The sequence below is a fragment of the Xenia sp. Carnegie-2017 genome, unplaced genomic scaffold (genome assembly GCF_021976095.1).
Source record: "Xenia sp. Carnegie-2017 unplaced genomic scaffold, XeniaSp_v1 HiC_scaffold_24, whole genome shotgun sequence".
NCBI classification, from domain to species: Eukaryota; Metazoa; Cnidaria; class Anthozoa; order Malacalcyonacea; family Xeniidae; genus Xenia; species Xenia sp. Carnegie-2017.
The window spans coordinates 10993572-11015385 of record NW_025813487.1 but is presented as its reverse complement, the minus strand read 5'-3'; the positions used below and the strand labels follow the sequence as shown (position 1 = coordinate 11015385).

Below are 21814 nucleotides of genomic sequence, written 5' to 3'. Positions count from 1 at the left end.
AAGTTAACCAAATGAACAGGTCATATTATTAAGTCATTAATATTAAAGTTCTGTTTATTACATTTTTAATGCAAGAAAATCAATAAGATTCGACGTGTAAAAAGTGTAATTTTAGCTGATGGTTTCACTATGTGAACCATTCTTTACGTACATTTACATTATAGATGTTGTTTCCAAAAAAGGTACAAATACAGGATGTATTAAAAAAGACTATTATAAAGGTAAACCTATTGTGTATATATCACCATGTCTTACAGAGGTATTTTTCTGAACTAAATTCCATGAGACTAATGACGTGCATAAAAGTCGTTTGATTTGTATTTGCAATTCTTCAAACCATTGAAATCAGCAAATCAACTTTCAAATTATGTCTATTTATAAACCATTAAAGGTAAAAATTATTTAATTAATCCATCGGCATTTTTGAAAGCACAACATGCTGCATTTTACTTAAATATCGTTCATTAAGCTCACTCTTTGGAATTTCTGTCTGAAGTGATAAAAATTCACTTTACGTCAGATATATCTTTATACATTTGACTTTACATGTAAATGATTAAGAACAAAATGCGGGGTGTTTTGTAATTAGTACACATTATTTTAACTCATTTTTCATGCAATAAAATATAGAAGTAAAATATTATGGTGTAGCCAAAAGTATATCGTCATTTTTTAAGTAAGTATGAGCATATCAACACAATTAAAAGGGGCAGCCAAAGCAGGTTATGATATATTGAAAGTTTATGTAGCTATGAGATATAGTGTGAAAGATCGACACAAAACTCTCCTAAAATTTTCGCCAGTTCTCTGCAGCATTAAGTTACATCGTTATATAGGTGCAGTGTATGTTAAATGTGATTGGTTCATTCGTAGTCACATGACTTGAAATAAGGTCTCCTGTAGGGGAAACAAGTGAAAAATTGTTGTTCGCTCATTTTAATATCCTAACCAATAAAACAGCAACTGAGCCGAAAACTAAAAAACGTTTCTGTGGTCACCTTTAGCATTTTCCAAAGACATGTCGAAGACCGAATCTCCTCCGAAAGACGTTAATTCCACGAAAGACGTACCTTTGATGTAAGGTATCGTTGCTGTTGTCACTGAGCTGCTCGTTTCGTTGGATTCGTTGGGTTTGTAAGTATTGCGTTTGATAAAGTCAGAGTTATAGTTGTTTTTGTCAAAAACACGTTTTGACCTCCAAAGAAAACACGTTTCTTGATCTTCAAAGAAATTGTTTTGATCCCCAAAGAAACAGTTTTGATCACCGAAGAGATTTATTTGCCCTGGGAAGAGGTTGTTTTGCCCCGCAAAACATGATAAAAAAAAAAGAAAGTAAGTACCAAACACAAAAAGCACAATCTTGAAACATTAACAGTTTCAATACGGAATCGCTGCAATGTCCAAACCCAAACGCGATGGCCTTACCAAGAGCAATTGTAACCTAATCGCTGATTGGATAAGTTTAAAAGACAGCGTCTTTGAATGGCTAAAATTTACGCACGGTAGGTAGAGTAGAGTAGAGTAGATTAGAGTAACGGTGCAACTGTTAGTTTATTACATAGTTTACTGAAAAATTTTCGGATGGTAGAAAACGGATCCTGTGAACACAAAAAAGTCAGCGTCTGACAGTCAGATTCATTCATTTAAAAAATCGTATGAAAATAGAGCTTGTTCTATTTTTATCAAACAAGATCAAAGAAACTAGTCAAATTACATAGATTTGAAAAAGACAAGTAAACAAGAACAAAATACGAAAAATATATCGATAAATGTTCTGGATAACACAAATATAAATATCTAAACGAACATAAATATCAACAAAATCATCAACCGTCTGAGCAAGTAACCAAATTAAAGTCGGAATCGAAACAATCGGATACGACAAATCGGATCGTGTGAACGGGCCTATGTGCATAACAAACGCAAATCATGAATTTTCAGCGCTAAGAATATATTTTAGTGTTAACAGCAGAGAACGTTGATTCCTAGAGAACATAATGCACATTAAAGTGTGCATATACAGAAATAAAAAATCCCTGAGAATTCAACATGAACCTTTTCTATTAACATCTACTTTTAAAAGTGCAATTCTACTTCACCAGCTACATTTAACCTGCAACTTGAGACATAGGGTTACTTTTTTCTCCGAAAAATATTGTATAGATAATGTCTGTGGCAGAGAGCTTATATGCTAACCATATTCATATGTAAAGTAAGTTCTTGCGAAGCATTTGATTGATGTTTTAAAACATTTTGGTTTTACTTTCCTACAATTTGGCACATGGAACAATTTAAACAAAAGCACACAATGCAAAACATTTTCATGATATTTTTGCTAAAAACAACCACATGAAAAGAAGAAAAATTTTAAGAAGATCCGTGTTTTATCCCCACATCCGTGTTTTATTTATACCAGACAGACAGTACATCCTACTAAGTACAAGTTGCTAGTACCGGTCGCTGGAATGGATAAAATTGAAAATTGATGTTTAATACGCGACGTCCGAATTACAATTTGCCTAACCTTTTGAAGTTAGTAAACATAAATTCTTTGATTAAGTATCTACTCTTAAATTAATACGAGAAAGCATTGTCCAAATGAGCTTTAAAGGTTCAGAAAGATGTAAATAAACGTGTCATTAAACTAAAGTCAAATTTATAAATATAATACTGCTAAAATGTACCTAAATGTAGCTCAGTAAAACCTTTCACTGCTTTCTATTGTATTAAAACACGAATTGTATAAAATATTGAAGCAAAGTAGTTGATTTTTGTCATCGAGCAACTATATACGTTGCACAGTATACTGCAAATTACCGAAATAAATCGAATTAGAACACGACCACACACATATCAGCTAAAAAATGGTGATCATAATTCATACCTTATTGTTACATCAGCCTCTTATCCATATAAGTTTGGTTACATAAACTCATTTATGTAGCGAACGAAAATGAAAAGTGAGTAAGGATCTCCTTCAACAAACAGTATAATAAAACATTAATGACATCTATGTAGAACATTCTAGTTATATAACTAAGTATACATCACTGACTAAAAACAATTGTTATAGAAATAAAAATACATAAATAAGAACCTCATGCAGAGTACATGATAACATTGAGATTAGTCAAACTCCAAAGAACTACTGCTAAATCTTATAAAGTTTCACAAGTTTTAACTCAGGAATAGACAATCACCTATCTAAGACAGGATTTGAATGCCAATGATTAAGACACGATTTTCGAAACTGTGAATAGACTTTTTCCCTTCATTAATCAAAAATTCCATAAATGTATATTCTTGAATAAATCAGTTCATATTATATAAAATCTTTGTTATTGAATAAACCATTGTAAATTATGAATACATGGCAAACATCAAGTGCACGCAATTATAATTACTTATGATCAATAAAGCCCCTATAGATACCACAGTAAAGATTGCAATAAAAGTAAACCTTAAAACTGTTAAACAAATATTATCAAAAATATAATTTTAAAAGCTCATTGTGTTGCATGAATCAACATTTCGCAAAAATAGATTCGGTTGCGTTCTTTCTTTGTGTAAATACATTCTTTGTATGTTTAACATTTGCTTACTTTAAAAATGTTCTTACTTTCAAAATGAATGGTTTGCTCGATACAACTAACAACATTTTGTTAGACACACAGCGATTAGTCAAAAGTGTCGTTGTCAAAAAAGGGAGGTGAATAATTGGACATGGGTGGAGGTGAATAATTGGAGGTTAATTATTGGAGGTGAATAATTGGACATGCTATCCCCCCCACATAAATTTTCACAAATTCCCATTTTTTACATAAACAAGTATGCTATTTCACCTCTCCCATTTCTTCGAACAGGTTTTGCTTTCCTTTACCATGCAGCTTATTGTCAATACCTGGAAATTTGGTAAATCAATTTAGATATGATTTCTCATGCATGTTTAGTCATACTTTATCGAAATGCTGTTTAGCTAAATTGTTATATCGGTAATGTAGTTCTAAAATATCGCTTAATATTTCTAAAATTACCTTCGTTTTAGAAGTAACACGGCCGTGTGAACAAAATTATGCTTGCTTAGTTCTTTACATGTCACATACTCAACAAACGAATGAGAGATTTAATATAAACAACGCGACCACATACATATCAGTTAAAAAATAGTGATCATAGTTCATGCCTTATTGTTACAATAATTTTCTATACATGTGAGATTTGTTACATAAACACATTAAAATAACGAGCGAAGATGAAAGATCAGTCAGGATCTACTTCAACAAACAGTATTATGAAACATTGATGACATCTATGTCACAGTATAGGCACAAAATAAGAATATACAGAAGTGTCACTTGTGTCGGAACCTTTGATGTTTTTGTCCTCGCGCATGTCGTGGAATAAAGAATATACAGTAGGTCCACTTTGTGTGCAACTGGCTGTTGTATATTTAATTAAATTAATGGCTGCCGTTAGGCATTTCATCATACCTATTCGTCAAAAAAGCAATTGACTGGCTGCCACTATGGTAATCACATTCGTAATAAGATATGTGTGGCACGAAAAATTTAAATAAAGTGACTTTACTGTGTGTTCTTCTATAATGTGTCTATGTAGACATCTCAGTTATATAACTAAGTGTATATCATTGATTAAAAACAATTGTCATAGAAACAAAAATACATAAATAAGAACCTCATGCAGAGTACGTGATAACATTGAGATTAGTCAAATTCGAAAGGGCTACTGCTAAATCTTATAAAGTTTCACAAGTTTTAACTCAGGAATAGACAATCACCTATCTAAGACAGGATTTGAATGTCAATGCTTAAGACACGACTTTCGAAAATGCAAATGTTTTTTTCCTTTCATTAATCAAAATTTCATACAAATAGATTATTGCTGAAGTCATTTTATATTAGAAAAAACTCCAATTGTACGGAATTATAATTACTTATGATAAAAAACACTGCAGACACAAGTGTAAAGAATGTAATGGAAATAAGATAATGCTTATATCAAATGTGTAGTAACAATAAAAAAAACATATTGTAGTTGAGTCTCAGCAGGCAAATTTAAAAGATTAGCGGTACCAGTAAGGGAAAAAATACCCACAGAGCGCATTTACGATTTCAAAAAATGAATGCTTAGAGTGAGTTAAATCACAGTATAGGAATATACTGTTGGGCCACTTCGCTGTGCAACTGGCTGCTGTATATTTAATTAGGGGCTGTTCACATGAGCCCGGTAGCCGGGATTCAGCGAAGCGTTCAAACATTTTGGCAAATGGAAAAGATTAGATAGTTCACAACAAAAATCTTATTTGAGCAATTTTCCTGTATTATGAATTTGGAAATTCACAAAACTTTTAAAATGAAGACAAATAATTTAGCTTGATTTGAAAATTACGACTAAAATGACTTATGACGCTTAAGGTTGTAAATTTTGCGCCTAATGCTTTAACTCTTTTCAATTATTTTAACTCTTTTCAATTACATCACTTTTCAATCATTTACGCCTCACAGTATCCCTTTTACCGTTCATGTGAACAGGCTCTTAGTTTACTGGTTGCCGTTGCACTACAAGTCTACGACAAAGACACACTATGTTTCACCATTACCAACTTAAAGTCTGATCTCTAACGATAGAGTCCCACGTTTTCAAACTATCTTCCATATTTGCTAAATTTCAACATGCTACGGTCGTTTACTGCATAAAAACAACAGCTTCCAATGCTTAACCTTATAAAAGGTTAATTTGTGCATGCACAGAAGCACAACACAAACAGAAATACATGAACGCAACCAGAAGTAAACTATTTTGAGTTTACACGATAAATTCCATAGCATTTCTAATTCAAGTAGTGCTATTTTAAATAAGTTGAAACTGTACGTGTTGCGTTGACGCAGGAATGTTGTTAATGAAGACCGCATTAGACAATATATTTTACGAGAACTCAATGAATACGGTATTATGCTTGAATACAGAGCTATTTAAAGGCTTTTGCATTCTAAATATAACGTGCTAGTACGTTATTTGGCTGTTCAAACTATGCTCGAAGAAATCGACCTTGAAGCAACGACACCTCGACGAGCAAATAGACTAATAAGAAGAAAGTATTTGAATCCACTCTCTAAATACACCTGGTAAGATAAACTGAAGCCGTATGGCTTTGCATTTCACGGACACATTGACTGCTTTATATTCAAATTTATCGGCTGTCAGATAAGTATAATCAAAAATATGCGACAACCTATAGATTTACTTCATCATTGGTCAGTTCACAAAGAAGTCACGTGAGATAGAGATAGACTTACAATGAACGTGAGCCGTAATTGTCTTTTGCTCAAATTTCTTACAATATTTTTAGTAGTCGAGAGAACTCAGAGCAAACGGAACGCCTAAACCCCCTCCTAACCTTGACATAGCAAGATATGACTGCAAGATGCAATGAATATTTGGACAAAATTAAAGTCTAGTTTCTACAGTTCTTATCGTCTCGTAAATCTTAACCTACAACATCATGCATCGTTACTTTGGAAAACGGCATCAAAACGCAAAAAAATTATGAAAATTTAAATGAATTTTTTAATTTAAACGCATTAAAGGATTGCTTATTGTCTTTGTAAATAGGTGACATGCTCCTAAAGAGCCAATCACAATAAAAAGTTTCAGTCATGACGTCAATTAATGTTAACAACAGTTTAGTCAGTTTAACGTATTAGAAAGAAAAGTAAATTCTGTCTTTCTAATCGATGTAAGTATGAGTAACATGGAATAATCAACTAGTCTTATTTATAGGATTTGTAATATGAACGCTTTCACTGCAAAATGCTTTGACCACGATCTTAAGCATTTGATCGTTTGAAAGTTTATGTTGCATCATTCAATTTTCAAACTCAACTAACTAATGTCGCAGAATTCATTGAGTTCGTCAAACAAATTGATCTGCACTCTGATTCTAAGTAATGGATATTTTATTAAGAAAGAATTACGACTTAGAACAATCTCAAACAAATTAACATTCTTATCAAACAACTCTACTGCCTGTAGTCTTTAATTGATTTTACTTCTATCTATACCAATGGTTTTTTGCATAGGAAGTTAAAATTTTCATGCCAAATGTAACTTAAATTATTAAAAAAGAACTTATATGCAAATAATTAGGAAACTTACTATAAGTTCATACTTTACGTTATAGAAACTATACCTAAGATCTATGCACAAAAGAATATTTTTACAATGGTTTTAACAAGAATTATACTCTCTTCATCATGAAATCTAAATTACGCAACACAGCTCTTTTAACATCAAAATGTTTTTGTATGCATATAAAAAACGAGATGGTTTTAGGGTTCATAGCAAATATTTTTCCGTAATTGGTGGTTTGCATGTTACGTCACGGTCGTCAGTTGGTGATCAAATACAAAGGAATATTTTACTAGTGCTATTGTTGGCACCAGCTGCCGTGGGCGAGCCTAAATGGTAGACAAATCCTGAAGGTTGGTTCAAACTAAGAGTATATAAATTCCTGTCAATTAAGTCTTTGAAAAAATTGATCCACCAGTTACTCCAATTTTTCCTCATGAAAGACCACCACGATTCGATTCTTTGATTTGGTGGTGATGCAGCATACTGGTACGAATCTTCATCATCTATAAAAAAACAATAGATACCAGCCATGGTTCCACTTTCTGTTCCAAGTTCAGTATTCAGTTTATGTGGGGACCTCCCCAAGTTCTATAACAGCATCCAGATAGTATGAGGCAATATTGTCAGGATAATTGTTGAATAACGTCACGTATAACCAAATTATTTCTCGACAAAAACCATTTATACATCCGTGAATAGGAAAACCATAAGGTTTTACACTATTAGAGCCTGGAGCCCAGGACATTGGTACTGTCGCGTTCGAAGCTTATGCGCTTTTCTCGCACTGACTCCTTACGAATCAAGGTCTTGCATGAGCTGTTGAACGGCAAGACGATGAACGAAAACACCCCTTTGTTTCTGTTTTTGCCACATTGATCGATAACCTTGCACTAAGATCAATCCCACAATATCATCCTAATTATATCCTTTATAAAAGACTTCGTTTTTCTCATCAAGCGACATTTTGCTTTCTTAAACCAACAAATACGTTGCTTTTTTTCGTTTCCACCGTGTGACTTACTTTTGCCGTGAAATTAGAATTGTTTTGCCATGGATCTAGCGTGGTTTTGCCGTAGGATTAGCGTGGTTTCGCCGCGATTAGTAAATTTTTTCCGTGGAATTAGCGTGAAGTTGCCACGAGTTATTAAATTTGCCGTGACGCTTGTGGGCCTCCGTTAAAACGAGAACATTTCGAGAGTTTGTAGCAAATAATTTCCCCAAAAAGTGAAGGAAGACCAACTTTTAGTCTTTTAGAATATATTGCAAATATTTTTAACTTTGCCCACAATATCTAAATTGATTACTTTCCTGAGGGTGATATAGGCACTTTAAGGATTTTAATGGAATGGCCAAATACTTGTGACATGATAACCTTGTTAGAGTTTAATGATGAAGGTTGAAAGTTGGAATGTAGATAGAGCACACCTTAATTTAGTGCCTGACATTTATTGATTTTTAAATTTTTTAATGAGTGATTTACTATAACATATTCGTATGATAATTAGTATTGAAATTTTTGTCAGGCACGAGATATTGTTCTAAATTTTCCAAAAATTTTTCATTCATGATATTAAACTTGTTTAACCACACGAAATCATGTCACGTGTAGGTTCTAATTACCTGGCCGCCATATTATTCATTAATGTGATTTGAAAATGAGAATAGGAAAATTTTTATACTTATTTGTTTCCCTAGTCAATCTCTTGGAGAATATGGTAAAATTAATTTTATTTCATGGAAATTGTAAAAAGAAAAACATGAAAAAGGGGATGACAACCTCCGTATAGCTTTAAAAGGTATTGCACGTAGCGTCAGACAACACTCAGTGTTTGTACCTTATAGTCATTTATTATTGTAAAACTTCTTGCTTTCACAGTTCCCCCAAGAGTAGGGCGTGCGCATTAAGACATTTCTTCAAAAAAATGGAACTGCTGGTGGTAAAACAAAGGAAGGGACATTACTGTAACGCGCCAATTTGAATTTAGAAATCCCTAGTTTGATTTAAAACAATTAAATAAATGTCTTAGTTAGAGTAAATTATAGAGTTAATATAAATTTCTTTTTTAATAGTCGGCGAAGCACTGATAGCTAATAAATCTCTAAAAAATCATGAAACATAAAATGAGGTTTGTTGCTTGAAACTCCCCGGAAAGTTTACACTACGATTGATTCATACAAACTTTTGCCGCTCAACAAAATACAGTAAAATTTCCATGGAAACTTTGCACTAAAAATGACTGGTATAATAAAATGACAACACCAGTAGCAAGAGAGTAAAATTATTAGACAACCAGTGAATAAAGAGTAGCAGACAAGAGCTTCTTTTCCAATTTGTTGCAAGAAAAACTGTACAAATAATTTTAATCTTAAAGATTTCAAGATCAGCTTTAATTTTTCTCGCGTCGTCGCCTATGAAAACATATGTAACATGAGTATCCAGGGGCGGATCTAGAGTATGTCAAATCCGTCGCGCGACTGATGTTTGAAATTCAAAAATTACCTATTCATATTAATTAAGAATTCATTAATTATTCTTACTTTATTATCGCATTTACTTCGTGATAAAAATCCAGCTTTATTTATTATTGAAAACTAATGACTAATCCAATGAATATCTCGTTGGTAACCAGATCAGTTGAATTTTTATTGACCTGGAATAACCGACTGATAAGCGGGGTGGTTTGACTGGTTTGACTGATAAAGGAGTCTATGAACGTTAAAAACGCTTATTTTATTGATCAATGACCAGATCAGTGGACAGTCTGGAATGGTCTCCACCGATAAGAGGGGTGGCCGGACGTATAAGGGAGTCCAATTACTATCTTACAAATGGTTCACTTGAATTTTTGTTTTATTGTGATCATTGAGTTCTATAATAACTGGAGGGGAAACGTCAACAAAATTTGTATAAATTATTAGCGCGCGGCCGCGTGGTCAAAAACATGGCGGATTTTGGTGGTCAAAGTCAGCGGAGAGACGCGGGCTCATGAAATAAAATTTTTGTCGCCCACCCTGATTTGACCACCACAATTGCGAGTATAGAAAATATCAAAACTTTTTATTTTCCTAACATAAGCACTTTTTTAAAATTTATTTATTAAATTGCCAACTTCTGTGGTTTGCGGACGCTGAAATAGCGACAGAAAAGGAAACATTTCATGACTCCGGTAAGTAGCACAGTATTAGTTTTACTATTTTGTTTTTAACACGATACTTGAAGAGTGTTTCTACTACTAAGTTTTAATTTAAAGTTATTTTGGTCCAGTCTTGTTTGTTCTTCACTTAATCGCTCGCCAGACGTGGCGAAGCTGTCAATTTTTTTCGAGTTTTGCATCCATCTTGTATCATGATCAAAGCATCAAGCTAAACTCTCCTGATTTGAATTGAGTTTACCTCCCAAAAATGGGGCATAATTTGTTCATGTTTTTTTTGAAAAGATGAAGGGAAAATTTACAACAGAGTTGTGTTGAAATTGAATGCAGTGCCATTCAAAATTAATGAGAACTATGGTATATGTTGTATAATAAAAATAACTATTAAACTGTTTGCCTGCTCAATTTGACTGACTGTATAGTGTAGACAAGTATAATGGGATTGGAAAGTTGGATTTATGCAAACAATTTTAAAGTACTACTCAGCGTTTCTGTAAATGAAATATTTATTGTTATAGTAAACAGGTTACTACTTCAAAAGCAAGATAAAAGTAGTGTGTTGAACAATGTGCTAAGATTTGTTTCTACCTTGAAATTTTTGTTCAACAGTAGCTTATGATTATATCATTAATATGCATGAAAAATTAAACATATTATTGTCTCATCTCATCAAGTCCATACTTGGTATGATTCCAGATGATCCACAAATTCACATCGGATGCATTGGTTACAATGAAGTTGAATGTAGAAGAAGCAAAAATAGATGGCGAAGAAATTCTTTGTGTCTTATGAAGAATTAGTAGAAATCAATAAAAAGAATTCTCTAAACAAATTGTAAACAAATTTAAATTTGCTCATGGTCAAGCAACCTAGTCAAAGAAGCAAAGTCTGTCTTCAACATGTGACCTTTCCAATTATTTAGTTTCTTTGTACAAAATACTATTTTCGAGAAACTTGATTTGTAAGTCTTTCATTAATATTTTTTTACCAAGAGATAAAAGGAACTAATTCAAAGGCTTGATGTAAAATACAAAGATTTAACAAGTTGTTTATCATTTAATTCCCAAATGTTAGTTTGTACATATAAATAATTAGTATTGGTAGCTGTAAGTTGTTTAAGCAAAACAGAAGAGTAGTAGTGCTCGAAGGGGTTAGCATTTTTGAAAAATTATATCTTGCTCATGACATATATTACACAATTCCAAAAACTTTAATGCACAATAATAATTATTAGAACTTGATAAATTTCTTCACCTACACTGTCAAATAACTATTTTGCCTTCATGCAGCAATAGACAGTGTTTTGTCAGAGAAACCAATGCACTTTAGTTTCCAAGTTTGTAATTTCAATGGAAAATTAATGTAGTTCTGTTCAGTAATAGATCCAAGATTCTGCCAAGCTGTTTACAAAATACAAATTACCAAGCAACAGTGTCATGGTGTTTTGAATTTTTTCTTTTTGTAGCTCTTCTAGTTCAACATACTTTCTTTATGAGTTTTCAGTAGATTTATCAGGTAATGACAATACACTTATGATACTTATCCATGGTAAACTTTCTGTTGACTTATGTCGTAGGACTGAAGCAAACATTTTCTCGCTTCCTTAGGAGCATTTTACACAGATTTATCCATTTGAAGCAAGAAAAATAGGTGCACCAAACTGTTTACAAACAGTCAAACACACAAAAGCATGAAATAATGTATAAGTTTGACGAGATTGACAGGTCTAGTAAAGAATGCCGTTTGATTTTCACTTTTAAAAGGCTAAAATGTCATAAAATAACTTAAATGTTACATCCAAAATATGCGTTTCTCTACCGTCGATCTTCTTTATTTTGATGTGTGTCTGTACTGTGTTTTTCACGCAATGCTGAAGCATTATTTTCACATGATATGCTGTCGGTATCGTAATTGGGTTTTTTTCTCACTTGTTTTCGTTCATACAAACAGTATTAGAAATCAGGAGGGAGTGAATATTGAAAAATATTTTTAAAGTGGAAGTTTTGACCACCAAAATCCGCCATTACCGCCATGTTTTTGACCACGAGGCCCAGGCCCCTTTGCCCCTCCAGGTTTTATAGAGCTCAATGATTGTGATTGGTTTGACGGATTTCGACTGATAGCCAACTGAACTAACATAGTCGAGCTCACTGTCTGAATTGAATGTTTGATCGTTTCATAGTAATTTTTATAAGCATGATAGAAACTAAACTACAATCAGATGGAATTTATGGAAATCTTTTACAAATTCATATATTGACATGAATGCTGCTGTCCAAACTCTGAATTTTTTCAAGAAGGTGAAAAATTTATGGATAAATTGTAAATGCTTGGCAAAGACGATCTCGCGAGAGACATTTCAGTCATTGATGTTCAAAAGAAAGCCAACATTGTTTTTAGTTTTATCAGCAGAAATTTACATCCAAAATCGTAAGTAAAAGACAAGTGAAGTGTATGCATGAATGTAATATATCAAAGTCAATTTATGCGAGTGTGTGATGCGATTTATGTCAATATGGCTTATGGTAAGCAGATTGATGCTTTTAAAATTGTTGTTGCCGAAGGACTTTTAGCTATGATTTCTTTAGTGCTTGTGGAATCGTGACCGTTATATGGCATCGAAATCCTACATTCCTGCAAATATATTTAAATGGACAAAAAATCTGTAGCCATAAGGCACCATACTATTATTTACTTTATTATAAACAAATGTTTGGGGCTTTTCAGTTTATGATCATTGATCATTCAATCATTGGACAGTTATACTACATATTGTTTAAGATTTGAGAAAACTAACATTGATTACATGAGAAGCTGTTTACTATAACCTGTGATTTTGAGTCTTCTGATCCATGAAGCTTTTTATTTTGACAATTTGACTGGAATGGTATTAAACCTGAGTATTTCACATACATGAAATGTTGTCCCATGTCACATATTGTCTCCTTTTCTAACTGACCACCTCATGTAGAGATGTAAAGGTATGTTAATCTACGGCTCATACCAGATTGTTTGCCATTAATTCCAAAGGGCTATTGATGTATGAAAAGATTTTTCTATAAAGTAAAAATGTCTTCCTATGTATGCAGATAAACCTTGAAATTTGGCAAAACAGCAAAGTATTTTTCATGATCACTAGGTAATTTTTCTGATGATCATTATAATTTCTAAACCAAATTATTTCAGATTTAAATTTAAACGAGCTTTAATCATATGAAAAGATATTTATAACCAGTAAGCATAATAATAACCATAATCATAACCAGTAAGCATGACACATGAACCAATTTTAACATTCATGTAATTATATAATTAAAAACATGTTGGTTACATTCTGTTTGTATTTGCAAATACAATGCTACTAACGATTGCTATATAGCACACCAAGCATATTCTTACAGAAGATAATAGTCTAGTGAAATGCCTAATAAACATTTATGGCATTAAGCTGTCCTCAACTGCAAATTTTCACTCTGATAAATTTTGCTTAATCTTTGGCAGAAAAAAATTTCGAGTATTTTCTCAAAAGTTGAATTTGCTGGCACTGATGTGGAGATGGGTAAAGGGTTACAATAAACTTGCATGGTTTGAAGTCTGAGCTTTTCTATATCTATGAACTGTCACTTGTAGTACCAAATTTCTAACTTAACTCATTACATAGAGGTTTGAATGGGGGTCTCTAGGGGGGTCTATGCCTGACAACTTTGTAGAAATTTTTAATGACTATATCTGTTTTTGAATAGCATTATTGTAAAATAAATTTTACGTTCCTAGAGATGCTAATGAGCCATATATTTGGCATGAGAATGAGCCTAAACATTTGGTAAAACATTCAAGTACTGTTCACTTCATTTTTTTTTTTGAAAAAAACGTAAGCAAAATGTCTTGTTTTTACGCAAAAATGATGCCCACAAAATACATTATGTATTGCTCTAAGACGCTGAAAATGGCATTTTCAAGGCTCTGAAATTCAAAATTTCCCAGGGGAGAATACGTCAGACCCCCCACCAGGTGCGGAGCGCCTCCGACGTTTTATGACTGATGTTTGAAAAATCCGCCCCTGTGAGTATCGATAATAAATTTATGAAGAATCTTTTCTGACTTCATTTCTACCGTTCTTTTCCTGTCATATGAAAAGCTTTTATTTATGTGTATGAATAAAAATCAGCGTACACAAATATAATCAAATATATATGTAATGTTATTAGCTATAGGATAAAGTTGCAGACCGCATTATACACAGTTAGGTGCACCATATGACTTGCGCATGCGTAGATAATTAGAAGAATACACAGACTATAGGATTGCTGAGACTATTACACCAGTATTGCTGGGCTGTATCTCGTAACAGCTCTGATATATATATTACATGTATAAAATATAGTAAGATAATTGAAGCCGGAATTTGGCTCATCTGATTTTGACCTTCGTGGGGTCTCACTTTACTATAATTTTGTATTACAAAATCACAGTTTTTTCGATTTTATTCGTTCTACAAACTTTTGATTCGAGCAAATTTTTTGAGAAAGGGACAGAACAACCGGCAAAGATATTTAATCCTAAAAATTTTGTCTTCTTGGCTTTATAATGGCAGAAAATTGAGATGGTACAAGGTCGACCTGCATTGTTTTGAAACAAATTGGAGATTATATGATGCTGCTGCTTCTCAAAAAATGTAGAAATATTACAGAATCCTACCACTGCTACCAAAATTTCATCTGCAATGACGCTTATGGAAGATTGCTATAAATTTATTTATTTAACAACACTTTGTTATTCACATCGCTAATATCATAATAATTTCAAGTTAGGTCTTTATTATATCAGTGAAGAAAAAAAACAAATCGACATAGAAAAATAATCAAAAAGACATTTTGATGAACAATAGTAAGTTGAAAACGGTATCATCATCAAACTCTACGAGATGCGGCATCATCAAAATATGCGAATTAAAGTACCTCTGTTATCATTAAGCGAAGCAAAGTTTTCAAACAGCTCCTATGTGAACAACTTCAATATGAAGTTGTTCACATGGGAACTGGTTGAAAACTTTGTGATATGAATATGTTAAAGATATGAATACCTTTGTTCTTACTTTGTTGTAAATTTGTAATTTAAGTATTCAACTTCTAAAAATGCCTCGCACAGCTGAAATTGTCCTCGTCACCTTCAACTTTCAAATTTCAATACAACTTGCCATCTTATTTTTCAGTCGTTACAAAGCCAAAAAAAACAGAGCTTCAGGATTAAAACTCTCTACCGGTATTGCTCTACATGCAATAAAAATTTGCCTTAATCAGAAGTTTGTAAAAGGAATAAAAACGCGAAAACTGTGATTTTGTAATACAAAAGTATAGTAAAGTAGGACCGATACCCCCCATGAAACCACTATAGCAAATGATCGATATTCCGGCTTCGATTTTTGCAAGAGATGCGTTATCCAGTCTAATATACATATCAATGCGTAACAGCCCATATTCCTGAGCTCCGTATAAAGCATGCGTATAAACCATGTATAAGCTATCCGTAAAGCATGCGAATTCATAATTTTTTTAGTTGAGGAATGACGCTTCAAACCTTTAATTAATTCGCATTCATATTTCACTCATGTTTTAATTATCATCATCTTCTTTAGATCCACGAAAAAGTATTTCACACGCTCCACAGCTTCTCAGGCTGCTCTTCAAATGTAGAATCCAATGTCAACTGACTTAATCTCATATTTCTGTACCAATGACAACTTCAAAAAAAAAGTTCTTGTCCAAAAGAAAAAACATTGTATTTCACAACACATGCATAGAGAATGATTCTCAAGCAACTTTAAACTTTTACACCTTAACTTCAACATTTATGGCGAATTATTTAACTTGTTTTACGTTTGAGTCCATATCTTGTGTTGTTAGCGCTTCATTTAATAGTCACCGTGTTAAGAAATGTTTAAAATTTGCACCTCTAAAAATTCCAACCTAACCACTCTTTCTCAGATATCATAGCAAACCAAAGCACAGGTAAAATAAAACACAAGTGTATGGAAGCAAAGCTAACATCAAAACAGCATGCAAAAATATGAATTTTAAATAAAGTAAAAAACCAAACACTTCTGGGATTTCTCACACTTTTGACGCAAACACAAATGGACACTTCTTTATTGTTTATGCATGCATGTTTTGTGTTTATATTATAATTAGTTTTGATACAAATAATTTTCTGCACAAATATAGTCAAATTATTCCTTTGGGAAAATGTCTTTCATCGTATTATAAGTTAGGCCTGTTTTATACGTCGCACTTTACATGAGTCGAATGCATTGAAAACAAAAGATAATGAGGAATTTTATCTCATTTTCTTTTGTCTCTAATGCACTCAATGCATGTCAAATGCGACGTATAAAACAGGCCTTACTTAACGGCCTAGAGCCACGGCTGTAATCGATATACTTGTCAGGTGGGAAACATCATATTTATAATAATAACATTAGCATATTAAAAGTCCACGTGACTACAATTACGTAATATATCGTTTTGCTCTCTCCACACTTTTGTTATGTTGATGAAACACACAGTTATTGTTATATGAATAAAACCATCTTAATCACAATGATGTGACTGATCATTTTAATAGGTTATGGGCCCAGGACACTCTAAGATGTGCCTGAAGCACAACTGTGTGAGTTTAACAAAAAATATGCATTAAACATTGATAATATTTCTATGAATTTAAGTATGGCGACGTCAACGGATTTGTCGAATTTTTCGATGAAAATCCCGATGTTTAATGGAGCAAACTACCGAGATTGGGCGTCTTTATCTTGAGAGCATGGATTTGCTTGGTCATGTCGACGGATCGGCTGAAAAACCAATTCGCTAGAATCTCCATACTGCCAATAGTGCGATTACGCCAGCACTACCATCCATGTCGATTCATTAACGGGGATAATATGTTGGATCATATCAATAACATGAAGTCTTTACACGACCAGCAGAGAAATGGGAATTCAGCATGACGATAAAGAAGTAGCAATGACCTTCCTCACGAGTTTACCGGACAACTTTAAGCCACTTATCACTGCATTGGATGCAGTGGGAGAAGACAATTTGACTTTTCAAAAGGTGAAAGGAATGCTACTAAATGATGCTGACAGAGTTGCTGATTTGAACAAGGTCGAAGATGCTTATACAAGCACATGCTTAGATGACGCTTAATCACAATGATGTGACTGACCATTTTAATACACACGCTTTGAGTTGCTTGGAGTCCAGGTCCCGCATAGAACAACTTGGATTCAGGACCTGAACACAAAGGATATTACAATACCACTCCAAGGAACCCAATTCTTTTCAGCCCACCACACCATCCTTATTAAAGTTATTAAGCAATCGTTACGCATCATCTTCATCATCATCATCATCATTAGCAAAGGGATCAACACCCAGTTGCTATGCAATTGTTACACAAACTTCATCATCATGATCATCATCATCTTTAGCAAAGGGATCAACACCCAGTTGCTATGCAAGTGTCACACAAACTTCATCATCATGGTCATTATCATCTTTAGCAAAGAGATCAACACCCAGTTGCTATTCAATTGTCACACACAATTCATCATCATGATCATCATCATCTTTAGCAAAGGGATCAACACCCAGTTGTTATGCCATTGTCACACAAACTTCATCGTCATGGTCATCATCATCTTTAGCAAAGAGATCAACACCCAGTTCTTATGCAATTGTCACACACACTTTATTATCATGGTCATCATCATCATTAGCAAAGGGATCAACACCCAGTTGCTATGCAAATGCCACACAAACTTCATCGTCATGGTCATCATCATCTTTAGCAAAGGGATCAACACCCAGTTGCTATGCAATTGTCACACACACTTCATCATCATGGTCATCATCATCTTTAGCAAAGTGATCAACACCCAGTTGCTATGCAAATGCCACACAAACTTCATCGTCATGGTCATCATCATCTTTAGCAAAGGGATCAACACCCAGTTGCTATGCAATTGTCACACACACTTCATCATCATGGTCATCATCATCTTTAGCAAAGGGATCAACACCCAGTTGCTATTCAATCGTCACACACACTTCATCATCATAATCATCATCTTCTTTAGCAAAGCAAAGGGATCAACACCCAGTTGCTATTCAATTGTCACACACATTTCATCATATGGTCATCACCATCTTTAGCAGAGGGATCAACACCCAGTTGCTATTCAATTGTCACACACATTTCATTATCATGGTCATCATCATCTTTAGCAAAGGGATCAACACCCAGTTGCTATGCAATTGTTACACAAACTTCATCATCATGATCATCATCATCTTTAGCAAAGGAATCAACACACAGTTGATACACACTCGTCACAAACCGTCATTATCATCAAGATTAGCGAAAGGACAAAAACACACCACAAAAAACCATGCACCCGTAAGTGTAACTGATCTTAGTGAAACATGCGAGTGTCTTAATCAATCTTAAATAACCAATCTGCTTTAATTTAAAATCACATACATATTACACTGCTATATGTCAGGCGTTTTGGAATCGAGTCAATAACATTAGGTGGAGTTCAAATATATAATTGGTATCCATTACTTAAGCATCTTCCCAAGGTCTTGATCAAATGGTCTGGGACACCAACTGCTGCTGCTGAAGTTGCTGCTCCTATACGAAAGATATGTCCAGAATAAATACCTCGCAACCCAGCCCTCTGTGCTGCAGCACGAAGCCAATCCGTTAATAAACATCGTGTTAGTGGCCGACCATCTTTTAAGCAAAACAAAAGCCCTTCCTTCTCTCCCCGCAGATGTGAATAACGCAAAAGGACCCTAACCCCGCAAATCGGACCATCCGCTGCCCCTATGCGAATGATACATCCCTGGCGCAATGGATCGGGCTTCGAGCATTTTAGTCGTAAGTACACCAATCAGGTTGCTTCAGGACGATCAATCCATAAATCTGCCAACGCCAGGTGGACCCTAGCATCGAAGCAATTTGTGGTAGTGGTAAACTCCCCTGACCACAAAGAAGCCAAAAAAGTCCACACAACACGCCAACCACAGTAAAGCATCTTCATAAACTTGGAGATTTAGCAACAATCGAACCTTAGCAAGCACAGATAAAGTAACTGGTTGACGATCTCGTTTGTTGTGTCTTTGGTTGCGCTTTATTCAACGGAAGACTTTTTTTAAACGTAAACAATTTTCCAGAGGGTTGGGAAAACCGTTCTCTACATGCAACAAATGAATCACCGACAAATAAACTTTGATGGAGGATGCTTTGAAATTAATAGCTAAGGATGTTGCAAACAACATTAAAGTCCACTCTGACGCGGGTAGAGGAGAACCATTTGAGTGTACTCGTTGCGACCAATAGCAAAACTGGAGGAACTTACACTGTGCCGTCTCGTATGTGCGACGTGTAGACGGAGCGATGCCTTGAAATAACGTTTGCGTTTGCAGCTGTAGATTTAGCAGCTCAGACGGGTGAGCAGTGATGGATAAATCGGCACTGGTTCGGGTTGTGCGTGTTGTACAAACGCTCGGAATACCTGCATGTGAAAACGTGACAAAGCATCAGCGATTCCATTGCCTTTACCAGGAACATGCTTAGCGGAAACTTTAAAATGTTAGCGAGCTGCACATAAAAAGAATTCACGCAACAAAATCATAAGATGGCTGTTTTTAGACGTTCCGGACATAATGGCGTTCCGGACACGTGGTCGGACCGATACATTTTTCAGGGGCAATGAAATGCCTATAACACGAGCTGCTTTATTGATTGCATTCAACCGCAAAGCACAAACTTCGGATTCGTGTGGTCCCAGAGTAAAGCAATCATCAAGATAATGCAAAAGATCACCAACATCCCAATTATGTACTAAGCACCAATGAAATAAGTCTGCTAAACTGTCAAAAATAGCTGGAGTTGAGCGTAAACCAAACGGCAGATTCAAATCAACATAATACTTTCCTTTCTATAGAACATTCCTAAAAGGCAGCGGTCTGAGTGGTGTATGGAAATAACGCGATAAGCACTCTTTATATGAAAGAATGTTGAGTCACCTGAATCCCGTTGAGTCACCTGAATTTTTCAGGTTCACGAGACAATTGCTTAAACTGTCCAGCAAAGTACGAAGATCATATCTTCATTTCAGCATTCTTTACGTCCACTTTACCCATCAATGCACTTCTGCTGGCTTTAATAATCAGGGCAATAGCATCCGAAACTTTACTATAGCCGAGAGGAAAATCCTCTTTAATGATACCGTCATTCAAGCTATGTTCCAAACGAAATGAAAGATCAAGAATTAGGCGCCAATCCCCATCCTTCTTTGGGATAATACCCGAAGCGATTAATTTGCAATGATTTCAGTGCTGGTTTGTTCGTGTGCCCAAATACACGACATAGTAAAACTTCTTTAGCTAGATAATTATCAATAACTTGCGGATGCTCAAACGTCGACGAACAGTTTGCTTTAGCTGATTTTAAAAATAAAGATGACTTATCAAAACCCAACCGGAACCCATTTCTAAGACCATATAACACGTACCCAACTTTACGGCGATTAGGATGATTACACAGCTGCAACGTCAACTTCTCAACATTAATAGGGGAAATCTGTTATATCTCAGGAAACATTAAATTTTTAGTACTAGATACATTGCAAAAATTATTCAAAAATGTTTTTACAGTTTTCACTGTCGTGTTGCTTGATTGCGACGTATGAATTCAATACTGGGGCTGAGAGCTCGCTTTTGGCGGGGTTCCGGACAATGGATTCTCTTGTTGGACCAACCGCAACCGTTGCGATCGCATTTGTGGCGAAACCTACAAGATTCGTACGGGCCAGTGCAAGACCCGGCATTCCACGACTTACAAAATAACCGCGAATTCTGATCGCCACAAGGTTCGCTACCACGTGTGGATGTTGAGCTTGAAGTATGGCAATGATATAAGTCAGGGTTAATCTGACTCCAATTTGTCTGATCGGAAGCTGCAGCCTCTAGACGGAATGCCCGGTCATAATCATGCCAACACCGTCCATGAAATTGTTTCGCCATACGAATGATTAAAGCCATATAGGCCAATAAATCTCTCGCACGATTTAGTTGAAAAGTAGTGATTACGGCAATGTACCCGTTAACGCATTCTACCCATGTCAAAATATCAGTTGGTACATGCTTTTTTGAGATGCAGCCGTTGGGACAATAAAGTTGCCGTCAATAGTAAATGTTGTGGAGTCATTACACACAGGATTTGATAACGTCTCGGGCAACAACTCGGACATTTCAACAAATTTTCCATCTAAAATCTGCGAAACGAGTTTGGCGAGAATGGGCAGACGACCGGGACCCAAAATAAACCTTGATGTAACGCATTTGTAGCCTTTTAATTGCCCAGCGGTCTAAAAAAACCCAGTAAAACCGAATACACTGTAGGGAGCGATGGCAAGCAAAAAGAAGAAAATATAACTGATTGTG

General features: G+C 34.6%; 1 protein-coding gene across 3 annotated transcripts in view; it reads right to left on the bottom strand.

Annotated features, from left to right (window-relative positions):
* Positions 1–21814, bottom strand: part of LOC124450807 (protein LTV1 homolog) — a 45637-nt gene that overhangs the window by 8113 nt on the left and 15710 nt on the right. The window lies entirely within an intron of this gene.